Source organism: Primulina huaijiensis, chromosome 14 (genome assembly GCF_012295235.1).
Source record: "Primulina huaijiensis isolate GDHJ02 chromosome 14, ASM1229523v2, whole genome shotgun sequence".
Classification (NCBI taxonomy): Eukaryota; Viridiplantae; Streptophyta; class Magnoliopsida; order Lamiales; family Gesneriaceae; genus Primulina; species Primulina huaijiensis.
This window is the reverse complement of record NC_133319.1, coordinates 15,555,231-15,567,254: the sequence shown is the minus strand read 5'-3', so window position 1 is coordinate 15,567,254 and position 12,024 is coordinate 15,555,231. Positions and strand designations below refer to the sequence as shown.

General features: G+C 39.8%; 1 long non-coding RNA gene across 1 annotated transcript; it reads right to left on the bottom strand.

The window, feature by feature from the left end:
- Positions 1 to 2,860: 2,860 nt before the first annotated feature.
- LOC140957797 (uncharacterized) lies at positions 2,861 to 3,863 on the bottom strand. The gene is made up of 3 exons (XR_012171692.1): positions 3,775 to 3,863; positions 3,155 to 3,459; positions 2,861 to 3,114 (listed from the first exon to the last, which is right to left on the bottom strand). It is a non-coding gene; the product is annotated as an uncharacterized lncRNA (long non-coding RNA).
- Between the last annotated feature and the right edge of the window lie 8,161 nt (positions 3,864 to 12,024).

The window sequence follows — 12,024 nt, the reverse complement described above, 5'->3', positions numbered from 1 at the left end:
ATACCATGTTTCGTTCACTGTTTATTGATTCATATATTCACATTCTCTCAGCACACACATTACTCTCTCAATTTTTTATTCTCTGACTTTAGCGTCGGAGGGGCTACGCCGGAATAACCTTCCGGCCCCCTTCTAACGTTCTTGTTTGTGTTTCCAGATTTCGAAGGTCCAATCCGAGCTCCCCGAGTGACGAGCCGACCTCCTAGCCATCATTCAAAAGTCTGATCCGAGCTCCTCAAGCGAAGATCCAACCTCCCAGTTAGCATCACCGATCTCGGCATTATCAATTGGCGCCGTCTGTGGGAAATACTGAGCAACGATGTAGACGTGATAATGCAAAAGGAAATTGGGTGGAAGAGCTCCCAAGCGTGCTGTGGTCGTAAATGACCACTCCGAAAATTGGCACCGGGGAAACACCTCTTAGCTTGGTTTATGGAAATGAAGCAGTCCTTCCAGCAAATATAGGTGAAGAGACCTCCCAAGTGATGTTTTGAGCAAAACGATGAGACACGGGCGGCAGACCTAGACCTAGTTGAAGAAAAGAGAGAAGCCGTAGTCATCATGATGAAAGCTTACAAAAGATACATAGTCAGATCCTACAATCGAAAGGTCATTTAGATGAGTTTTCTAGTTGGGGACCTGGTTTGGAAGAAGATTCAAGATGTGGATGTTGGAAAGCTGGATCCGAGACGAGAATGGCCATTCAAGATGATAAAGAAACTCAGTTCAGGCGCCTCCTATCTAGAGGACCTGGCGGAGAGGAAGTTGAAGAGGCCATGAAACACTTATCACCTCCGGAGTATTATGCTTAGATGTTATAGTTTTAAGCTCATTTTTTTTTAATTACCTTTATTGCAAGAACATCATACTTTGGTTTTATGTCAAGTTATATTTGACTATACTTATAAAATTGCACATTTTTATCAGTGAACATCGCAGATAAAGGGTTTTCGCCCGACCTCAGCTCAGGAGCTCTGATTACGTCAGACCTCACATCATCTTGGTTACGCCAAGTTTACAAGGGTTTTAACCCGATCTCAGTTCAGGAGCTTCAGAGCTCACCTCATCTTGGTTACGCCAAGTTTACAAGGGTTTTCACCCGATCTCAGTTCAAGAGCTTCAAAGCTCACCTCATCTTGGTTACGCCAAGTGTACAAGGGTTTTCACCCGATCTCAGTTTAGGAGCTTCAGAGCTCACCTCATCTGGGTTACGCCAAGTTTACAAGGGTTTTCACCCGGTCTCAGTTCAGGAGCCTCAGAGCTCACCTCATATTGGTTACGCCAAGTTTACAAGGGTTTTCACCCGGTCTCAGTTCAGGAGCCTCAGAGCTCATCTCACCTTGGTTACCCAAGTTTATAAGGGTTTTCACCCTAAGTCAGTTCAGGAGATTCAGAGCTCACCTCATCTTGGTTACGCCAAGTTTATAAGGGTTTTCACCCTAAGTCAGTCCAGGGGCCCAGAGCTCACCTCGCCTTGGTTACGCAAAGTTTATAAGGGTTTTCACCCTAAGTCATTTCAAGAGCCCAGAGTTCACCTCACCTTGGTTACGCAAAGTTTGTAAGGGTTTTCACCCTAAGTCAGTTCAGGAACCCAGAGCTCATCTCACCTTGGTTACGCCAAGTTTATAAGGGTTTTCACCCTAAGTCAGTTCAGGAGCCTCAGAGCTCATCTCACCTTGGTTACGCCAAGTTTATAAGAGTTTTCACTCTAAGTCAGTTCAGGAGCCCAGAGCTCGTCTCACCTTGGTTACGCCAAGTTTATAAGGGATTTCACCCTAAGTCAGTTCAGGAGCCCAGAGCTCACCTCGCCTTGGTTACGCAAAGTTTATAAGGGTTTTCACCCAATCTCAGTTCAGGAGCCCAGAGCTCACCTCACCTTGGTTACGCCATATTTATAAGGGTTTTCACCCTAAGTCAGTTCAAGAGCCCAGAGTTCACCTCACCTTGGTTACGCCATGTTTATAAGGGTTTTCACCCTAAGTCAGTTCGGGAGCCCAGAGCTCACCTCACCTTGGTTACGCCGTGTTTGGAAGGGTTTTCACCCTCAGTCAGTTCAGGAGCCCAGAGATCACCACACCTTGGTTACGCCAAGTTTGTAAGGGTTTTCACCCTAAGTCAGTTCAGGAGCCCAGAGCTCAGCTCACCTTGGTTACGCCAAGTTTATAAGGGTTTTCACCCTAAGTCAGTTCAGGAGCCCCGAGCTCACCTCACCTTGGTTACGCCAAGTTTGTAAGAGTTTTCACCCTAAGTCAGTTCAGGAGACCAGAGCTCACCTCGCCTTGGTTACGCCAAGTTTCTAAGGGTTTTCACCCGATCTCAGTTCAGGAGCTTCAGAGCTCACCTCATCTTAGTTACGCCAAGTTTATAAGGGTTTTCACCCTAAGTCAGTTCAGGAGCCCAGAGCTCACCTCACCTTGGTTACGCCAAATTTCTAAGGGTCTTCACCCGATCTCAGTCAAAGAGATCGCATCATTTGCCCAAAGCTGCTGGAGGTCATCCGGGAGGTCACTTTAGCCGACCTCCCCAAAATACCCGAAAGGGTGTCAATTAGGAAATGGTGGCCGATCTCCCTTGCCGACCTCCCACAAGGAACCGAGCTCCCATGGCCGAGCCAACCTCTCACGGCATGATCTTTCCGAGTTACTATTTTGTTAGTGTTGTGCCGAGCTCCCATGGCCGAGCCGACCTCTCATGGCATGATCTTACCGAGTTATTATTTTGTTAAGGTGCTGTGCCTAGCTCCCATGGCCGAGCCGACCTCTCACGGTATGATCTTACCGAGTTATTATTTTGTTAAGGTGTTGTGTCGAGCTCCCATGGCCGAGCTTACCTCTCACGACATGATCTTTCGGAGTTACTATTTTGTTAGTGTTGTGCCGAGCTCCCATGGCCGAGCCGACCTCTCACGGTACGATCTTACCGAGTTATTATTTTGTTAAGGTGTTGTGCCGAGCTCCCATGGCCGAGCCGACCTCTCACGGCATGATCTTACCGAGTTATTATTTTTTTAAGGTGTTGTGCCGAGCTCCCATGGCCGAGCCTACATCTCACGGCATGATCTTACCGAGTTACTATTTTGTTAGTGTTGTGCCGAGCTCCCATGGCCGAGCCGACCTCTCACGGTGTTGTGCCGAGGTCCCATGGCCGAGCCTACCTCTCACGGCAAGATCTTACCGAGTTATTATTTTGTTAAAGTGTTGTGCCGAGCTCCCATGGCCGAGCCTACCCCCCTCGCTGCATGATCTTACCGAATTATTATTTTTGTTAAGTGTTGTGCCGAGCTCCCATGGCCGAGCCGACCCCCCTCGCTGCATGATCTTACCGAGTTATTATTTTGTTAAGTGTTGGGCCGAACTCCCATGGCCTAGCCGACCCCCTCGCTGCATGATCTTACCGAGTTATTATCTATCAAGTGTTGGATCGAGCTCCCATAGCCCAGCCGATCTCTCTCAGAATGACCTCCTCGGGTTATTATCAAAGTGTTCGGCCGAGCTATGACCTCTCTCAGGATGACCTCATCAGGTTATTATCAAAGTGTTGGGCCGATCTCCCAAAGCTCAGTCGATCTATCTCAGGATGACCTCCCCGGGTTATTATCTATTAAAGTGTTCGGCCAAGCTATGACCTCTCTCAGGATGACCGCCTCGGGTTATTATCATAGTGTTGGGCCGAGCTCCCAAAGCTCAGCCGATCTATCTCAGGATGACCTCCTCGGGTTATTATCAAAGTGTTGGGCCGATCTCCCAAAGCTCAGCATATCTATCTCAGGATGACCTCTCCGGGTTATTATCTATCAAGTGTTGGGTCGAGCTCCCATAGCCCGGCCGACCTCCCTCATGATGACCTCCTTAGGTTATTATCTATCTAGTGTTGGAGTCAGGCCGACCTTACTCATGATGAGCTCATTAGGTTATTATTTCATTTAGGTGTGTGGCCGACCTCCCAAAGCCCGGCCGACCTCACCTAGAGGGACCCCACCGGGTCATTATCTTATTAAGCGTTGGACCGAGCTCCCAAAGGCTGGTCAACCTCTTTCAGTGTGACCTCATCAGGTTACTATTTTATTTAGATGTGTGGCCGACCTCCCAAAGCCGGCCGACCTCACCCAGCAGGACCCCATCAGGTCATTATCTTATCAGGTGTTGGGCCGAGCTCCAAGAGCCCGACCGACCTCTCTCAGTATGACCTCATCATGTTATTATTTAGTGTTTGCCGAGCTCCAAGTGCCTGGCCGACCTATCTCAGGACAGCCCATGGGCCACCGAGAGCTCAAACCACAACGAGCTTCTGATTTACAACGTCAGCTCGACTTGAGGGGGGACTCGTGATACCCCAGGATTGAGGACCGGCTCAGCCCACTCTCGGTAGCCCAAGTAAGTCAAGCCCAACATTCAGGAGCCCGCGGGAGGTCATCTCCCGCTAAAAGTTCGGAAGGTCATCCTGGAGGTCACCTCGGCCGACCTCCCAAACTCAGTTATATCAAAAGGATACTTGCCACAGGTCACAGGTCACAGAACTGTCATTCCTTTCCTTTAGTTCATGATATGAGATACCATTTGTATTGATTTGAAACTTATGATTTATTCTTTACTGCCATTGTCATTGCCACATATACGTTTCAAGCAAAAGTTATGTATATGTAGTTGCTATGTACAGCTTTCTGCTTACTGAGTTTTATCTCATTTTAGTTAATGTCATGCGATGCAGGTGATAAGAAAGATTGAACAGGATTGTCCGAGGAGGGAGAAGTCATATAGCAATGGAGGGGAAACTTTTGAACTTTGATTAAGAAACTGTTATGTTGGGATATATGGAATATTGGACATATTAATAGTTTTGTATTGTGTAAATGAGTGATGAAAAAACAATTTATGTTGGCTCTTGGTTATGTTGGTATGGTAAAATATGAAAATTTTTAGTACCTTGAATTTTGGTAGTGATCAAAGGATATGTTGATGAGGATTTTGAAAATGTTTATGATGTAAATGGTTTATCTTTCTTTCCCTTTCAACTTCAAATGCTTCTGCGTACGCTATTTCCGTTAAATGTTAGTGTCATGGGAGTGGGGTTGTTTCAATAGCGGGTCGAAGATGCGGTGCTGCGGCGCTAGTGTTCTAACGCCTAGGCACTTGTTCTTCGGTGATCTCGACGCCGCGGCGCTTGTGCTCTAATGCCTAGGCGCTTGTTCTTCGAATATCTTAATGTTGTGGCTTTGCAGTGTGGCGCCCAAGCGCTTCTTTCCTCAGCGCTTGATCTTTGGCACTGCGGCTCTTGTCCACCAACATTTCATGCTCAAAAACACCTCTAATTGTCGTCAACCATCCAATAGTTGTTTATCTTCTGCACGACACAAAAACAACAAATACCACGCGTAATTCTGTCCGAAACTAACATAATTCAAATGGATTCTCATATAATTTAAGTGCAATTCTTTCACTTATAACCTACACGATCACACACCACACAACCAAGGCTTCTCACATGATTTTTGAAGGAAAATTCAGCAAAAGGTGTAACGTACCGTACTTTTAACTATTTTAAAATTTGCAGAAAAATTAAAATTTTCTTAAATACAAAATAAACTTTCAAATTTGCATTAAAATAGCTTGCTCGTCTAAAAACATTTGCAATAAAAATAACCACAACAAAGTTTGCCAAAAGTAACAATCGTTTAAACATCATAAACCACTTCATGAAAATCAGAGTATTTGAGACTACATTCATAAAAGTATTCATAAAAATATGGGCGGTGCTCGGGTTTAGCCTCCTGCTCAGTCCAAGTTGGCTCATTGGTCCCCACCCCTCGTCTCCTCGAAGTCATCCTCACCTGCATCGATCAAGTCTAGTGAGTCTAAAGACTCAACATGTATAAAAACATCGGGACGTCACAATCTATCCCCCTTAAATTGAATTTCGTCCCCGAAATTCGCTTATCCTCCATAATCCCAAAAGTTTAGATTCTTAATTCTAGTATCTCAATAATCTACGCTTCTGCTACGCTACTCTGATAAAAAATTTAATTCCTAGGCTGTCCTTACGTCTCTTCAATCCTAATTAAATTGCCTATCAAAAACCTCATTTGCGAATCACAACTTAAAGTGACTTATGGCGTCTTAGTTTTACTTTACTATGACCTCGAATTCTGACTTTTCTCACAATTCCCAATATTAGAAATGGAGGTTAAAACTTATCGTATCTTACTTTCCTTATACTATACCCGTAATGTTCATCGATCTATTACATTAGTATTTATGCAGTTCAACCTAAGAAATCTTAGCACCAAAAGTGAAACGTCTTCTATTTGTTTTCTTAAACGTGCTAGGATTTTTTTTTTAAACATCACATAGCATTCGGCCGAACCATAAAATATTTTTGACATCATTTTAAAATTAAACAATCAACTACCATTTGAAAACCAAAGGAAATAGCCTATACTATAACCTCTCCAAAAACCACTCATAAATAAATAAAAGTAATAAAATATTCTTAACATAACTTAAAATCATAAATAATAACTAGTGCGGAAAACTAGCGTCGGTCCTCGAGTTATGTGCACCTTCAGTCCAGTCAGATCAACAATCAAGACCTCCATAAACATAATCATCATAATCACCTGCATCAATTACACCTAGTGAGTCTAAAGACTCAACACGTCATATCCTTGATAACAAGTAATACATATACAGATCACATACAACAGTGAAAATTACTTGTACTTAAAATATCATTTTCATGAAGATGCATAAGCTTCAAAACATAAACATTTTCGTAAACATTTTCATGATGCATAAAACTTTAAATAAAAACATTTTCATAATCTTATGCATAAACCATTTCATATAAACATGAACATATTCATTTTCGTATCCATATTCATATCAACATATTCATGTCATCATATTAATATTCATATTCATGTTCATGTTTGTTGAATTTAGATCGTGATTGTGACTCGTATTCTTAAACGTATTTGGCGATGGATCCATCTACATGTAACCACAGTACTGGGCGGCGAGGGACACCAGCAAAACTCTCACCGGTCAACTGGGCCCTGGCCTTACATATTAACATATCATGTCATTGGAAATACGATCGTTGGGGCTCCCTCTGGGGCCTTTTCCCATAAATGGGCTCCTCTGAGGCCTTCTCCCCTCACGACATCTCCAATCATGTCATCGTATTCGTATCAACGGAAACACGATTGTCGGACTCCCACTGGGACCATAACCTTCACGATATTTCCAACATATTTAGTCACAATCCCTTCACGTCCTTCAACATTTCGTATTTCCATCACTTAATAAAAACATGCATATAATATCGTTTTTCTTTTAAACCCAGCATGCAACATGTCTTTTAAATACCCATATTTAAATCATAAAAATCATAACTTAACATATTAAAAATCATAAACATCCATGAAAATTTTAAAATAAACATTTTAACATCATAAACATTTAAAATAAACATTTAAATCATAAACATTTAAAATAAACGTTTTAGCATATTAAATCATAAAAAATTAAACATATTAACGTCTTAAAACTCCATAAACATTTAAAATTGACATATTAACATATAAACATTCATAATCATTGAAAATAATCACATTAGAATATAAAACAGCATTCAGGACACTGCCATGACGTTTACTAATTTCTAGGTGTAAAAAGACTGTTTTATCCCTGGACGTAAAATTTTACGTTTTTGACATTTTCTTAATTTCGTTGACTCCAACATGTCCCAAATAATTATTTAAGCTTTCGTGAATTTTCTCATATTTTTATTTAGCTTAATCGAGGACTTTTAAATTAATCTTTAATTGTGACGTATTAATGCGTTTTAATCCCGAATTAAACCAAACCTTAATATAAAATTCCCAAATTAAAAACTTAGACTTATAATAATTATTTAAGCTTAAAAATAATTTTTCATAATTTATAAAGTTTAAAACTAGGCGTTTCAATTAACACGTTAATTAACGTTTCGTGCGTCGATTAAATCCCGAATAAATGCAAAACTCGTTATTTTGATCCCAAATTTTAAACATAACCTTTTTAAGATTTATTATACCCTTCCAAGTCATGAGCCACACCCGTGGACCCATGGATTCAATTTTAGTCTTATTATGTTCGTTTTTGATACATAATCGAACACACCGAGCCATCTCCTTATTTTCTCGAGCCACGCCTGAGCCACTCAAGTCAAACCCGAGCCAACCCACCTAGGGACCCTAATGACCAGGCCCAACCCATTAACCATCCCTTAGAACCAAGTTACAGCCCCTGCACCCTGGACCTGAATGCATGTTTGCGTGCGTGTGTTAGTATCCTAGGTGTATTAGGTTTCCTAGTTGCCTAGGACTCTACCAGCCCTTAACCACTTGACCCCTCATGACCCTAACCTTCCTTGGACCACGCCCAGACCAAGCTCAGACCAGCCCAAGCCCATAAACCTGAGCCAACCAAGCCACACCAGCCCCTGCCCAGACCCTTGTGCACCCTCTTAGGACCCTAAGGACTTAACCTAGCCCAGCCAAAGCCCCAGACCGAGCCAACCAGCCCTGCACAAGCTGCTGCCCACCTGCTCTACTCTTCCTTGAACTCACGGGTTGGAGTCCTAGCTTGCTAGGACTCTTCCCCAGCCCTCTTGACTCGAGTCCTAGCGTGGCTAGGACTCTTCCGTCGACTCAACCACTACCCTGGCTAGCCCTTGTCCCAAGCCAAGACCAAGCAAAGGCACAAAATCCAAAAGCCGACCCCTCCTCCCCACCATGACAGTAACATGTTACCAGCTTGTTTCCTTTGTTTTTGCAGCGTGTGTGGGGTGTGTCTAAGGCCTCAAACTCGTGTAAAACATGCCCTATATCATCCTAATTCATGGAAGCCCCTTTAGGCACATAATAAACATGTTTTGGAATGAAAACAAAAGTCTTAAAAATCACTTATGAAGCATATACGAAAATATAACATGATGGCACTTGATTTTTGTGTAAAACTCAATTAAATAAACACTATGGTGTGATAGATGTTTGAAGGAAATAAATATGACGTGCCTTTGCGTATTTTACGCACGGTTATTCGTTGACGATAGCTAACAACGGTTCAGCCCTTTCCTCTTAAAATTTGGTGTGTGTGTGTGTGTGTGTCGTGTATTCTGATTGCAAGAGTTTTGGTGTGTGCAAATTGAAGAGTTGGCATGAAAACAATAGAAGTTTGGGGTGGGTATTAATATATATAATAGCTAATTAATCACTAATTAGTCTTAGGCACACTAAGCATATAATTAGACACATTAGTGTTTAATTAGGATTTAATTAAAATATGATAATAGTTTTGTTTAAATAAATTTGTGAATTTAATAGTCGGGTTGCCAAAAAGTTCGTATTTTTGTTGAAAAACCAACAATGATAAAATTTACGTCCCAGCGTATAAAATCACCTCAAAACTCCTTATTTTCAAAAATATGAAAAAACCATCAACCATATTTTAAATAATTAAAAACAATTATTTAATAAAAACATTTTCTATTTTTCAGCCCTCGGTCTCCGTGCCTCGATCGCAACTCGAATAACTTTTTAAAAATACATTTTAATGCAACCATGTAGAAAAATATATTTTAAACATGTCAATATGAACAACATAATTAATTAATGCAATTAAAACAATTAATTAAAATACAAAAGAATTTAATAATTACATGCATGTGGTTTACGTGAACTTTCGAATTTTCGGGGTGTTACAAAAAGTCACTGATCAACTTCTATCTTTGGTATTACACTCAAAAGTTAAACCTTATTTTAACCCCATAATAATATTGACCTACGATACTTGAATCGAATCTTTACCTTACGACACCAAACTTACGTAACTTAGCTATTTATAAGTACATCTCAAATATAAAATTGTTGCTAATCTTAAATTTCGAGTAATATTAATCCATAAAACCCCAAAATATATAATATCGATCTTCTGCTTAAATAATAAAAACGACCTAGCATCAAACACATGCTTAAAATATTTCATTCCCAATTACATTATAGTTGAGGCCTAAGATACTTTGACCTTCCTCATTGGAACGAATGTCAAACTTTGACGTATCCTCAAAACTTAATTCATTCTAACGTATAAAACTTAATAAGTTTCTCCCTGTTAATTATGGACTAACTCTAATAAATCAACTTCACTTATAATCCGTAGAATTCTAGAATCCTCATATAAAGATTTTAGATTTCTTACTTGATAAAAATCTTAATATTCATCCATTGGTAACCTATGTTGAATACAACTAATTCCCTTTTGTTTTAATTTCACCCAATATCCCCGTATGAACACCTATTTCATAAACTTGAAATTCCAACTTACACAACCCAAGTAGTCTTAGATAACCTAATTCTAGTACTCTATCCACTTAATCCTAAGTTTCTTAATGACTTACAAATATTCCTCAAGACAAGGTGCATGTCTCAATTCATACATGCGTCTAAAAAGTAATATAACCAACAATCATACACAACTTTCTAGAAAAAAAATTTAACCCTAACAAAGGTGTAACTTTAACTGTTAAGATTATGACTAAAAGTTATGCTACATCAAACCTTAAGCTCCCAAAAATAAGTTAACTTACTGTCTAATCTTATAACTTAATTAATTGATCAACTTTATCTTAAATTGTTATCGCTCTAAATTCTTAATTTACCTCTGCATTATTCCAGTAACACTTAGGTTTTTAATTCTAATATTGATTCATCCTACAATGCTCTTGATTACCATTTCTTATAACATTATAACCCAGATATTTCAAGGTTCTAAATATCTTTTCAAGCCTAAATCAGCGAAAACTCCTATCATTCAAACCATTCAATTTTCACTTATTACTAAACTAGTCCCCAAATTCCTTCACAATTGCAAAAATAAATTCATAATTTCCTCGATAATACCCAACTTTGTCCATAATTTTGAAAATCCTACAATTACCCATAAGTTCTTGGCGTTCCTACTTCTATTTTATAGGTTTTCCGCATCATAATTTCAATAATCTTAAGTTTATTAAATCCAAAAATCAATTGTTATAACCAATCTTACATTTCCATCAATATTTAAAATCCCAAATTACACAATTTTTTTATACCGCCAAAGGTCGTCGCAGATTTTGAATCATTATTCCTTATATGAAATTTTCAAAAGTTAACTCAACTAATAACCACGAATCATCAGTATTTTAAAACTCTACGTCCCGAAAGCATTCAGAATTTTCATGATTAACTTATTACTCAAGGAGTAGAACATAAGTACTTACTAACCAAAAATCGATATGCTCAAATCATTAATAACAAGTCGTGACGCCCAATAGTCGAATTCTCAAGCATGTCCAATACCACAAAGCTAGCATGCATGAAAGTCATATAATTTCGTATTTCATGTCGTAACATGCATAAAAACTTTAAAGATCCAATCTCAAATTATAACGACACGTAAACCTGTACTCTAAAACGTATGTCATGTAAACATACAGGTGATAACATTAAAACATGCACATGCTGAAATCATGAGTTGATGCTTACTACTTGAAAGACTTTAAAACTTACAGACTTGAGATGTGACTTCGTGAGCTTCTCGCAACTGGCAGTAGGCAAACCCCTTTACAAGAACACCGCTCTGATACCAACTGTAACGTACCGTACTTTTAACTATTTTATAATTTACGAAAAATTAAAATTTTCTTAAATACAAAATAAACTTTCAAATTTGCATTAAAATAACTTGCTCGTCTAAAAACATTTGCAATAAAAACAACCACAACCAAGTTTGCCAAAAGTAATAATCGTTTAAACATCATAAATCACTTCATGAAAATCAGAGTATTTGAACAACATGCATAAAAGTATTCATATAAACATGGGCGGTCCTCGGGTTTAGCCTCCTTCTCAGTCCAAGTCGGCTCATTGGTCCCCACCCCTCGTCTCCTCGAAGTCATCCTCACTTGCATCGATAAAGTCTAGTGAGTCTAAAGACTCAACATGCA